Below are 14690 nucleotides of genomic sequence, written 5' to 3'. Positions count from 1 at the left end.
AGAAAATATTTCCAGATTCTTCTTCCAGTTATTTTTCAGAGATTCAGCCCATCCTGATTTAGTTTCAAGAAAGTACTACAGTGATATAAGTCGATAACAAAAAAATGGGAAGGCATAATATTTGAGGTAAAAGTTAATTTCTTGTACAACGAAGGGGGAGGGCAGCTAACTATTGTACTTCCGTCCCACTCTGGCATCATATTTTTTTTGGCACTAATGGGGCCCCTCAATATTTTACTTGCAGGTGGGCCCAAATATCTGCGCTACGCCACTGAGTGGCTCGGATCCCACTTTAAAATATACGTCCAGTCCCGATTTGCCTTTCTGTGACTATAATTGGTCTTAAAACAAGTTTAACAAACAAACGTTTTGCTATCAGTTCACAATTATGATTAGCTGTGCTCTAATAGTTGGTGATATTGATAAGTGTCCAAAATGGATAGATGCACGTAAAGAGTGAGGTATTTGCAAAATTTCCTGCAACTACTCTTGAAGCATCGATATATTATAAATTGTACATATATAGTCTCCCCACAATAACCAAATGTTAGCAAGTAGATGGAGGACTTCCCCTTCCCGTTAAAATACCATTCTGTACATAACCCCCGAACTCGGGATCTCTATTACTCAATATTAGTCTGTTCGATACCCGTTGTAGGCACATGGCACAGTGGTTCGGATCCCACTTTAAACTGTAGGTCCAGTCTCGATTAGCCTTCCTGTGCATAAAGTGGACTTAAAACAACAAATCAATCAATCAAGATTAGTCAAAAGCAGGTACGTATCAAGAAATATATTTCGGGGGGGGTGTCCGAACCAAGTCTCAGAAATAATATTAGTAATAATATAAATGATTAAATTAAAGTATTCACATTAGATTAATGACATTAATTAAATATGTAAATTAATGTATTATTATTATTATTACTTGAATAGGCAAAAAGACGGTGTAGAAACAGGGATATAACAAAACGTATTCTTTATTTAGGTGTAGTTAATATCGCAAAAAAATGAAATGGGGAAATAAATGTCAAATAGATCAAGGATCGAATATTTATTGAATAACAAAAAAGAAGGTTGGATCCAGTAGACGAAAAGTAAATTTCTTGGTTAGTTCCATAAATCTTCTTTGACACTGGCCTTAACAACCGTATGTTCCCAATATAATCGTTGCCTTCCAATAAGTTCGGCAGAAATAAATAACCTTCGATTATACAACAAATACTAAAAACGTATATTTTTATTATTTAATTTCAGTACTTGTGTACGATGAATTAGAGATTATAATTATATTTTCCTATATATTTTGTTTTGGGGGGCTGAACTTGTGAACTTGGATCGTGCATAAACAGTGGCGCAGGAACATTTTTCATCTGTAAGGTACAAAATTCGTCCTCAATATTATATATATATATATAAAACGGAAAATCAGAGTTTTGTCATTTGAAAGTAGCGAATTTCTAATAATTTTAATGCAGGGTGACATTTGAAGGGACAATAGGAAGGATTTTCCCCCGTCAGTGGCGTGGCGTGGGATTTTTAAAAGTGTTACCGGTTATCAGTAGGACATTTAAGGGAAACTTGGGCGCCTCCCCACCTCATGCCCCCCCCCCCCCCAATGTCTTCCAAGTAGTTGATATAATATTAATCTGGTACGTCTGCAATTCATCAATTTCATCATATCATCACTCATCCCCATCTTCGCAAATTAGCCAAAAGTGGCACAAGGAAAGCAAAATCAATCAAATCAAATCAAAAAAGTTCTATGATGCTGTCATAAAGTGAAGTCTTTCATTTGAATTTGAATTTTTGGGTGCGTCATGGTCATGGTCCATGTTATCCACACCTGAATTCCACACGTTTTTTTTTTCACCCGAAAATTGAGTACATGGCCAAAAAAAGAGTTTCGACAACTGCGCACATCCACATAACCATGGATAGTCGTTATACCACGAAACATTGAAATGTCGGTCATATCCAGCAGACGATTTGGTTTTTAAATCGTTCAAAATAGGCTTTGGCCTCCCTTTCACCACAATTTCGATTTTTTCTGCAAAAGAACGAACCGGAAGATTGCTTCAAAATATCTTCTATCGCACGATTACACACTCTGTTCAGATAGGATGAACCCGCCACCTCGGAACTCGAAGCAAGCTCCATTAATTAATTGACAATGCCCGAAAACAACATAAAGACGAAAGACACCACTCACAAAACTCGCACTGCACAGTCCCTCCCACGAACCGTTGTTTACTTTTGTAACACGTGAAGCACCCTTCTTGCCCCTTCCCCTTTTAGCATCGGCGCTTCCCCAATATTTCCTTCGGATCCTGCAAGAAGTGCAGTTCTACTACTGGTGCCATCTTAGTTCATTTGAAACCAGATTTGCCCAAATCGCGAAACTTTTCGTTTCAAATAAGACGTATGTAGAGTGATGTAGTCTTCATCTGTTTCCTAACTACTCCCACTCCCATGTTTCGCTAAATCCACTGAAATCTCATTTCTGACACCACTACTATTTCGTATATTTTACGTCCTTTGCTACCTTTAAGGCTTTCGCTTTATAGGATAATCGTGACGATGAGGATGCATGGTGAATTATTGAAATAAAATTATTATTTATTTGTGTATGTAATTATTAATTTTTATAATTATGTAAGTAAAATAATAACAACGAACATTGAATAACCATTTCTTGCTGAGGATTCGAACCTGGGACACCTGACACTTCAGAGCGTGCTAAGATAACAATCGGGAAATTATGCTTGTAAGTAATGTTTTCACCAAAAAACAGTTCTACCATCTCAAGAACATTGCTTCAATCCGAAATTATTTAATTCCTGCGACAACGTATGTCAATCTCAATTGGACCTTTCAACAATTACCAGAAATTTCTGTAACCGAAATAATATTATATGTGTGAAATATAGAATTTTAGGTTGACATTTTTAGAAGGACAGCGGACCCCTTGATCATACCCATCCCTCTCCTCTCCTTCTCGCCCATGATGTCGAAGAAGGACAAAGAGGACTTTCGTAATTGCTGATATTTAGAGTAAATACAAAATATCACTTGGTAGTTTGCTTTTCCCCAAGTGTGATTTGATTTTTTAAAATTTTGATTTGGCAATTTAAGTCCACTTCATGCACAGTAATGCTAATCGGGACAGTTTAAAATTTGGATCCGAACCACTTGTGCCTCCACCGGGTATCGAACCCGGAATCCCTTGATTATAAGGCTGCAACGCTACCACTGCGCCATCGTTCCCCAGTGTGACTGGACACCTTCAGAGTAAGATAGACCCGATTAGGCGACTTAGCTCTTTTCTGTCAATTGAATATGGCAACACTGATCTGTATCCGGTAAGGATCACCGGCAACTGCGGCGGCTAAACAGTCATGGCAATAACCCGCCTCCTCCTCCCGCCGTAACAGTCTTTGCCGCGACGGAAAGTCTTCCTTGGGTGGGCTCAGGGCCCTTTCCTCATGTTGCCTGAGGAGGGTACCGGATCAGTCCTCCTCTTCGCTTTTGCCGGTGTCAGAAAAAATGTCAGTCTGCAATGTTTACTTTACGACAATATTAGCAGTTTATGTACGTAATAATATTTTAAGACAGGTTCTTCAATTCTTTATATTTTGGTGTTACCTGCGGTAACAGCGGCTACATGCCCCCCGTCTTGTTTTGAAACATCAAATTTCTAGTTATGAGTGACACATCTCAACCTGGGATCATTATTTTCAACCCACTTGTAAACTATATCGTACTTATGGTTTTCCATTTGGATTCATTTAAGTTTACCACACCATAGCTACATACAAAAAAATCTCGTTATGCAATTTATGGTGACTGTGTACAGTGACACCAATTTATACGGGTCTGTGGGACCCGAGTCCACCCAATAATTTATGTGATTTGTGAATTCAAATTTTTGAGCCCACCCAGTGTTTTTTTTTTAAATTGGCACCCCTGACTGTCTGTTTTAAATGCCATGTATTCGGTATTTTTTCAGACTTCTGGTGATTCACAAGTATTCTTGTATCGAACACTAAAACTGGGCGGTGTATCTGACGTATGTTGAGTTGCTTGGTCATTTAATCTTCTTCGAGAGCTTGTTGAGATCTGTAGTATTTTGTTGTGTTTTATAAAAATAAGTCGAGGTGGTCCCCGATCTAGGAAAACCATACGTTTGAAAGCATTGTTTTCAATCTTCGTTGCACAGTATGAATGGCAACTTTGAAGACAGGTTTATTTTTTAATATAGTCCTATTAAATGCACACACATGGCATTTAGATGATTAAGAACGTGTGTTTTATGGAAACATGTCAGGAAACATGTCATGTCGGCCAAAACACATTTTCACCTCACTCAAGTATTATGTGAATTCAATTGAAATTGTACCAATATCTACAACTGAATGTGAATGCGGGTTCCGTGCCATGAATCTAACCTTTACTGAACAGAGGGAGATTAAATATTTGGTTAAATGATAGAATACATTGCCGTAAATCAATTTCAGTGTTGGTGTTTTATTTTCATTTGGTATGAGCTCAAAATTTTAAACCTTCGTTTTAAAAGTAATTCAAACACAAAAATTGTTATTGGGGGCCATTTTGAGTTTTTTCGACTTTATTACTACTTTCATTTGAATATTTTCTTTTCTAAAAATTTCGGGGGGGGCTGTAGATCCTTCAGCACCCCCTCTGCGTATGCATGCCAGTGCCCTCTGGATCTCCCTCCCCTAAATAGTCCTCGCCTCAAAAGTGACAGAAAAGCCAAAGTGAATTCCTTTTTCTAATCTCTAATTCTCCGAAACTATTCTTTTTCGAATGAGAAAATAGAGATTAAAGTTGATTTGAAAAAAAGAAAGTATTGAAGGACAATAACAGGGAAGTTTTCCCTTTGTAAAGTCGGCTGGGCGTCTCACTGGCCTGCAGGAGACTAAGATTAGATTCCTGGGCGTGTTTTGTAAGGTCGGATTTTTGCGGCCTTCTCTCTGCATAAAACGGCTCTGGGGTTCACTCATTCTCAAATAAATAGGTACCAGTGGAGGACGACACTTCTAGGGGCGGGGGAAGGCTAAAGCAGGCTGGAGCGTGATGCTTAAAAACCAAAGGATAGAGAATGAAAGTGAAAATAAAGATTGATTGATTGATTTGTGGTTTTATGTCAACTTTATGCACAGAAAGGCTAATCGGGAGTGGACCTACAGTTTAAAGTGGGATCCGAACCACTGTGCCATGTGCCTCCAGTGGAAATAAAGAGGCAAAACAGACTGAAAGAGAGGAAAAGGAAGTGGAAAACCAACCAAAACATACTATAATAACAGAGGGAGGGGTGGATTGAGAGAAATGAAGATAAACTTTTCTCACGATGGAGTGAGAATAGGAACAAAGAAAAGAAACAGTACAGAACGATAAAGAGATAAAGGAAGGAAGAGAAACAAAAAGAGAGGCATACAGAGAAATCTATAGAAAGAGAGAATGAGAAACAGAAACAAAAGGTAGAAAACGAAATAGAGAAGGAGCAAGTGGAGGGAGAGAGAGAAAGAGAAGGGCAAGAATGAAGGAAGCTCTATATCTGAAGAGCCAGGGAGAGAGAGCAAAGAACGCAGGAGGGAAAATGGAACAAGACCTAATCGTGAAAAAGATACTATGGTTTTACACACAGAGAGAGATAAAAGAGTTATAAATAAAATTGAGTTTTCTGTATTACAAGTTCTAGACTCTCCCAAGTCTCATTCCAGCTCAAATGAGGCGAAAAAAAAAGTCGCCCTAGTTTCGAGTGTAAACGAAATTTTAAAATTTTACTCGCTAAACTGCTGGAAAAGGAATACAAAAGGAATTCAAATATTATGCACCATTACCAAGGAGGGCCTACTTGTAATCAGAGGGCCCCGGGTTCAATAGCCGTTGAAGGAACGCCGCTCCCGAAGGAGTGGTTTGGATCCCACTTGAAACTAAATATTAAGATTTCACCAGATTTCTGACTGTGATGCACCGCAAAGTCATAAGTCCAATAGGCTCGAATGTCAGTTAATGAATGAATGCTTCCTTAGTTAATGTTACCAATGTCAAGTCACTGTTCAAATTGAAGGGGATTCCAGGAAAGTGTCTCCTGTCTCATTTTCCCCAGCCTCTACATCTTCAAACCAGTAACTTAAATTTTCCCCTTCGTAAATTTTCTGTTATTTTTGTATAATTTGTATTTTAATTTTTAGGTTCATTTAACGCCGACACGTCAGTCAAAATTGTCAATTTTTACATAATATTACATTAATTTTTGTATTAAGTCCTATGTTATGCACAGATAGGCTAATTGGGATTGGACCTACAGTTTAAAGCGGGACCCTAACCTGGGAACTCTTGATTACAAGGTGATGACGTTACCACTATGCGATCGGGGAGCATTAATTTCAGATGAAATTCATGGTTTGGAAATACATTTATTAAAATGTTGTTACTTCACACCAAACTCAGACAGAGCATTGTCGTCCTATTAAATTTTGCGCTTTATACGTTTCATAATAATAATAATAATACGCATGATGATCATAATAATAATAATATGATGAATGTTAATTTAAATTTTTATTCTATTATTTACTTTGAGCTTCAATAAATTAAAATAAATCAGTTCTTGGGTCTCACCGCGCCGCAAAAGATTTAGTATAAGTAATATAATTGTATTAGGTAACAAAAAGTCAAAATGCGAAAATGGGAATCTCTGAACCACTCTCTTCCATCCTACATTTTCTTCAATTCCCATTATGATGCATAACCTAGATATGTAAAAAAAATCGGAGAGCATCACAGAGTAAGTCAACGAAGTAACTGGCTTTCTTGTTTTGGATCAGACTTGTAAACCGACGTAATTTGTGTAAACTAAGTGATGGCGATTCACTTCCTCGACTTGCAAGACTGTCTGTCTTGTATTTTGAAAGTAGCCACCCACTGAAGGAATGAATGCACTTCCCTGAGTTTCCAAGGTCTTTGCGCGGACAAAACATAAACCAGATGTCAAAGCAAGATAAGTTTGCAAATTGCGGTGTTTAACCCTCCCCCCCCCCCCTCCTCCGCTCCGAGCGGCACATGACCGGTGCTGCAGATGGGAGAATACACATTCAGAGGGTTGCTTGCCCATAAGCGACAGCAGCGCCATAAGCGGAAAATCCTCGAACTTCTAGAAGGCGTGGGAACTAAATACTTGTATTTTTTGTAATAAAATTATGTAATTTCTGTTGAAGATATTGTGCAAACGCTTGGAATTATCTATCTAAATTCACGACACTAAGATGCACAATGTTGAACCTAAACCGTAAGATGGTTTAAAATTCTTCAAACGCCCCATTTAAAGCTGCTTTCACATCCAATTAATGCTGCATTTCCAATTTTTTGTACGCTAAACTAGAATCCCAATTCGATTTTTTATTCAATACATCCCTTCGTGTATCCTTCTAGAAAAGCCTTGCAGAGTATCACCGAAATTGGAGGCATATGTTAGGAGATTTTGTCAACAGAACGAGAAGCAGTTTTCAGCTGTTGAGAGAAACATCCAGCCGAGGCTTAATCGTGTACATCGCCCCGTACGGTTGCCAGACTTCAAACGATATCGCCGTGAATTACGTGCCGTCAGAATCTTGACTTAAATTGCTCCAACAGTGACGGCTCACAATGAATGTGCCTCCGAAATTCGAATACTAAAATTTCCGAATCCCAGATATTTTTGGCCATCGCCAGTTCAAAATCAGTGAGCTCCTTTGACTTTCCCATTCTGCTTGCACTAAACAACGCATAGCTCCAGCGACTTCTAGACGTCAGATTACGAGTTAGAAATAAGTGTCCGGATAATTTTGATCAGATAGTATATTATTCACAGAAAAATTCGAAAGACACTGTCTCATTGTGAAACGTCGCCTTATTTCGAAGTTTACCCAAAAGTTTAAAAGTTAATGCGAAACATGTACAGTCACGGTCAGTTCTCTGTTGTAACGATTCCGTTGAAAGTTAATGGGATTGTTACATCCTAGAAGTGTCCATGACTGTACACTCACCTCACTTAGTACTCCGGCAGTTTGTTTCTTTATACATCATATTTGCAGGAGACACAATTAAACCTACAAGTGTATCAATATAAGCTGTGTAAAACACACATTTATACTAACTTCGTTGTCCGTACAACGTAATCATATTTTTCAAATGGTGTCATGACAGCGAAGTTATTTTGTTTCTAAAAGTGGGGGACACACAAATTTTTTATGCGCCTCGGCCCCCTGCTCCTAACTTATCATCGGCACTGCCATTGCATCATATAGTTATCTTCGTGTTGTAATATCACAGTGAAAATTAAATATTTTTCTACCCGTACAAATATAGTAATTACTCGCGTGGATGGCAACACTGCAACAAAAAATATTATTTTTGCTCTTTCCTTGTCGAACGTGATGTCACTCTCAAAATCCCCGCCCTTCTTGTGTTTTCATGCAGTGCTGTTGAACATTAAATCTTGCGTCACGCGGGAAATTTTCTATCGCAGAAACCTGATGACAAAGGAAGGGTCGACCAGTTTCATTGTCTTGTAAAGAAAAATAAGTGAAACTGTACCGAATCGTCTTAACACCTCTGTGGTTTCTATGGGAAAATAATTGTAAAAGCGGCCTCCCAGATGGCGCAGTGGTAGCGTCATCGCCTTGTAATCAAGGGCCCCGGGTTCGATACCCGGTGGAGGTACATAGTGGTTCGGATCCCACTTTAAGCTGTAGGTCCAGTCCCGATTAGCCTTACTGTGCATAAAGTGGACTTAAAACAGCAACTCAAACAAACAAACAGATAATTGTAAAAAATCAATACTGGAACAGTATCTGGCCCTCGCCGAAGCATAGGCGGAGTTCTGGAGGGGCCAGGGGGAACCTGGCCCTCCCAATTTAAAGACTACTAAAAAAAATAACATATGATTAAGTTCAGTTACTACATTTTTGTTATGAAGCCATACCGCAAATCTTAACGTTTGGCATGTTGGCATGTGCGGTAATTGCGCCGCAAAAGCGGGTATTAGACGATTTGATTGATGTGTACAGTTTGAAGAAAGAAAAACGTAAAATGACTTTGTGTTGAGTCAACAGTTACTGCTGAGGCATCAAAAGAACTCTTCAATTTAATTTTTCTAAAATTTCTGAAGCTTTCTATTGGACCGTAACTTTTTTAAAGTAATACGAGTATTGTATCAATAAAAAAATAATGAAATGCAAACTGCAATAATCGTACTGTTTTGCTTCTTTCAAAACTGACAACCAATAATTAATATTTGTTTACTTAAGCGAGGAAATTTAACATTTTCAAATCTGAAAGGCCTAAAACTCAGTGTTTTTAAGTTGTGTTTTTTTTTAATTTCCGGGGGAAGGCCTCTGGACCCCTTATAAACTAGGGAATATTCAATAACCCTGAGGTACATCATATGCTTCTCCCAGAGTCTGCCCCCCCCAAATCAAAAGCAAAAATTCCGCCCATGCCCCAAAGGCGTAGCGGTAACGACGTCGCCTTGTAAACTAAGGTCCCGGATTCGATACGCGGCGGAGGCACACATACCACTTTAAACTAGAGATTCAGTCCCGATTAACCTTAGTGTGCATAAACTGGACTTACAAAACAAAACTCAAACTCGAACCGTATCTCTGGCGTGTCGTATGCATTTTAATTTAGAAGGTTCAAAGTTGCAAGCCGGCGCCCGTGTCTGAGTGGGTTAGCTTGCACATCGCGCTACGACGCCAAAAGTCCCGGGTTCGAATCCCGGCCTGGGCATGGATGTCTGTGAGTGTCCAATCATCATATCACTCATCCCCATCTTCGCAAATTAGACAAAAGTGGCACAATAAGCGAAGTGAAATAAAGCAAAATCAATCCAAGTTACAAATCCACCCTGTATATTTATTTGGGTATGTGAATCTGGGTGTACGAGTATTAATTTAACATTGGTTAAGTGGGAACACGGAAATTTAGTGGTGATGAGATAAAATATGGACACTGATCTCTCTTTTAGGAAATCCTGTACACATAACCCATGTAGTGGCTGAATTTTTCATGTTTAACCTTTCTTTTCTTCCACTTTTGGCTGATCGCGACGGTGGTAATAAATGATGATTACATGACATCGATGAAGAAACACTCACAAGAAACATCCAAGCCCTGGCCGGAACTCCAACCCGGAATTTCAATCGAGTACTCAATAACACGCTCGTTCATCGAGAATGCATGAAGCTGTGGATTACGTCACAGAACAGACACGCTACCGAGAGAAGATTCCTAATTGCGTACAATATTTGATGGTACGTAGCGCATAAATATAACTGTAAAAAAGGAGGGAAATTATGCTGAATTTTCTCATTTTGGTTTCAACTCTGCACGTCAATTCAAAAGTAAACAAAACGGGTATAATTTGCGGCACGTTGCACGGAAATAACTAATGCAAGTGCGGAATATTTTAAGCTAGGTTCTTGCACGAGAACCACAAGTGGTTGCTTTGAAAGGCAAAACAAAATCCCTGCTGATTGGGTGAAAGAAAAACGCAACTCTGCCCGCAGTGTTGCTCAATATTTCGAGTGACAGCCGTGATGTTTCAGAAGCAATGTGCGTGACGGAAATTTGTTGTCGAGTCGGAAAAAAAAAAAGACCAAAAGAAACCTTTGACGTTCTGGACGGGAAACGTTCAAGATTTGTCGACTCTGAAAATGTCCAATTCCACACCATTTCTGCTCTTTTCACATTTCTGGATTGAAATTTGCGACACGTACATTGCAGAAAAACTTTGAGAATTAAACTGTTTTCATTATAAGCCTTTTCAGGGCCAAGGCCATGCCGCTCTTCGCTATGCGAAGTCAGCGCATTGACTCAGTCCCATTGCCGCTGTTTTCTGGCTTTCGAGACTGGAACCCGCTCCATCTTTCCAGTGCGGGACTGGTTCACCGGAACACCTGACAAATACCTGGCGCGGCCTCTCAAGAACACGCATTCGGGTTCTTTCTGATACCATTTTTCACAATCCGTCACAGATGTGGTGGCGGTGAATAAGCACAACCCGTTTCTTTAAGTAATTTTTATTTATTTCTTGTGAAAGAAGGGATTTTAAGGTAGAAAAGGGAAATTTCTCTCTTGGCTAGGAACGTCAAAACCGTAGCACCTTATACTCTGTTTCGGTTATTTCTGGAGCAAGACTGCGCATAGCGTCAGAGAAGGGGAGGAAATCGAGTGGGCAGAGCGAAGCAGTACAGGCTACTGTGAAGGCTGGTAACTGCTGTCGCTTTCCCCCTCTTCAAGCAATACCGTTTCCCCTCGCGTGTTCATTGGTGGAGCCGTCTCGCGTCACTACTTGCGCAGAGACTTGTTTTTGTTCGCTGAATCGAAAGGGGCACCAAACACCATAGCAAAAGGAGAAAAAGTTGAAAAGGAGTAAACGCCACCGAGACCCATGAGAATATTGCCACCCTATTAAAGTTATATTGCCGGCTTGGAAAGAAACACATTTAGTAGAAAAATTCATGTCCGTTGAGACACAGCACCATGTGTCACATTCGCGCGCAATCGCATGGTACCCTTCTTCGAAAGGAACGTACGAACGGAAAGTTCTGTGCAACAAGGTGTCAAGCCACAGGAAAATGTCGGATAACGAGGAAGGTCTGCAGAGCACCTCCTCATATATTTGTGATTCTGATGAGGAAAATGGCCCTCTGTGCGGTGACAACAGCTTTGATGACCCAGACTATGTGTGTGGAGTGTCGAGCAGCGAAATCACCGACTCTGAGGTAAGAAAGAAGTTTTTATTTTCGGTATTTTTTGAAAATTTGGTTAACACCTTATTGTCTCAGACTTGGACACGGTGAAAACGGTTGGTAAGTGTGCGTCGTGATGTGCATGTTAATGCGCAAATCAGCTCACTATGCATTCGTCATGCCTCTTGCAAGTTGGTACAGTAAAATCATGAACTTATTCTGATGACAACTGCTGCTAATATAATGAATGTAGGTTAGCACCATATTGCTGAAATGATTAATCACGCAGAAATCGACATGACACACGTACTAGTACATGGTTCCCTAATAATGACAAATTCTGACAACGTACCATCAAGGACATTGCGATAAATCATATAGAATAAGAAAGGTGGCCTCCCGGATGGCGCAGTGGTAGCGTCGTCGCCTTGTAAACAAGGGGTCCCGGGTGCAATTCCCGGTGGAGGCACATAGTGGTTCGGATTCCACTTTAAACTGTAGGTTCAGTCCCGATTAGACTTACTGTGCATAAGGTAGACTTAAAACGACAAATCAATCAGTCAATCAACAGGAAAGGTATTGCAGAAATAATGTAAAGATAAATAATCAGAATTGTTTTGTCATTTGCAAGAATGATGTGTTTCGGAAATTTCTGTTTGTTGAGTGGATTGGACTGTTATTGCTTAGTCATAGTTTACATTTTCAAATAAATTTGTTACTCTGATCCATTTCAGAATGACCTTCACATCACAAAGACGACAGAGCGATCTCCTGTGAAACATCCTCCAGCCAGAAAAAGACGATGCGGCCAAGATAACTGGGAGAGAGTGAAACGTAAGAGAAGAAGAAATAAAGGGGAGCAGTACACATCCGGGCACACAAAGGATGTTGTTCCAGCCAGGAAGATAGGTGAGCCATGTACTTGTCCAAAGAAATGCTGGAACAAAATTAAGGGGGATGCAGAGTTCATTTTTCACACATTCTAGGACTTGGCTGATTATGCAACACAGAACACATATCTCATGCAAAATATTAGAATTCAGAATACGAAACGTTCCTACACAAAGGGACAATCTTCCAGGAGGTCATTCACATTTTCCTATAATATACAATATACAACAGACGAATGGGCAGATATGATCAGCAGTGCAAACAGAAAGAAGAAATTTCATGTAACACGCATGCAGCAAACCGACTTCAAGAATCTCACACCACTTGTGGCATCAATTACCAAGAAAACCACCACAGATGGTAAGGAGCCCCTCAAGTTTAAAGAGGCTGCGGTGTTCATGATTGAATCCGCTAATCGCCATATTCTGCATGAGAGTTATTCATACCAGAAAGAAGCTCCAGTATGGGCTAGGTGCACCCTAAAGAAAAGAGGCCGTCCACTACCAGAGATACCCTTAAGTGATTTGCCAAGGAACAGATTAACATAGATGTCCGGAAATATTCAGACATAATGTCCCTGTTGGAATGGATCCCTCCAATATACCATAATTTTTATCTCAGCCTTGTTCCGACGGAAGTAGCTGGCGAGGAGAGTGCAGAAATTCTGGATGGACTTGATGACTGATACATTAGGAGGGCCTGGATCAGTTGAATTCAGAATAGTTTGTGCTACCTGCATTCATATGCCACTATTTGGTGTCAGTGCTGAGAATATTTTGGCTGACACTGAATATGAATTAAACTTGTATGTAATTTTTTTCTCCCTACAAACTTAACTTTGATGTTTCATTCTTATGTATTATTATTTTGTTCACAATATAATGGTCATGCATTCCTGTTTGTTGTTATTCCACAGAACTGACACCGAAGATTGTGTGCAATAAGGATCTAACCAACAATGAGAAACAATGAACTGAAAAAAACTAATTTAATCATATTTGCAATAATTGTACCACATTTGAATGTGTCCATGTAAACTGGAAACTTCAGACAATCTTTTGAAATCAACTATACGACAATACAAACAAAACTCAGATTTATGGATTTTTTCAAACTTTCAAATGCTAATATCTCGAAAACAACTTTTTGAGGGTTAGCTCCTTCTTGCACCGTGCCCTTCATATATTTAAACCCAAAGCAAAGCACTTTTCACAGTTAATTTATTTTATGTTGCAAAATTAATACGAATAATCCAATTTAAGATATAAATAAATGGGAAATATATCTCAACAAACCCTCCTCTTGGATACGTCACAGTAGCCGTAGCAACTGACGTGTGAAGTGTCTACAATCATGGAGGAAGAGTTCAGCAAGAAAAGGAAACTGAACTGCGAACATGTAGATGAATAATGTAAAGCCTGGTCCACACGCAATATGTAGTCGTCAGTCTTGCACAGATAAAACTGAGGCAAAACACGCGGCTACACGATTCATGCTTTCTGTCAGTCTTTCCCTCAGTCGTTCCAAATACACCATGGCTGAAGAAAGCACTATTCATAAATATGGGGCATTCCATGTGAAAGTGCCTCTCAACCTCAATTTTTAAAATTAAATGCAATGCTGTAACTTTATCATATCTTGTGAGTGAGCAATCTAAAATTTTCATTTCCATAAAAATTCAAGTATTATACATAATTAAGTTAGTAGATAGTAGGTATTTTACATATTGTGCGCTTATTTTAACTTTTCTATTTACTTTTGTTTTCTATTGTGTCCCACCCGTGACACCAAAAGCAATTAATTTATCCTTGAACTGTTAAGATTTCCCCCTCAACTCCAGTAGAATATTCAAAGGCCAATTACCTTCTCTCTTTGTCATAAATAATGTATATTTCATCATTTGACAATCCACAGGAATTAAAATAAATTTCTTATTAATAAGTGAAGAAGCAGTGTTTCGTCTGTCCCACCCATGACACAAAATTTTTCACTTTCATAGCTACAAATCCGGGAAACTCTTTTAAGAGTAGTCATGCTTAA

Source organism: Lepisma saccharinum, chromosome 2 (assembly GCF_977018435.1).
Source record: "Lepisma saccharinum chromosome 2, izLepSacc3.1, whole genome shotgun sequence".
Classification (NCBI taxonomy): Eukaryota; Metazoa; Arthropoda; class Insecta; order Zygentoma; family Lepismatidae; genus Lepisma; species Lepisma saccharinum.
This window is presented reverse-complemented; position numbering follows the sequence as displayed.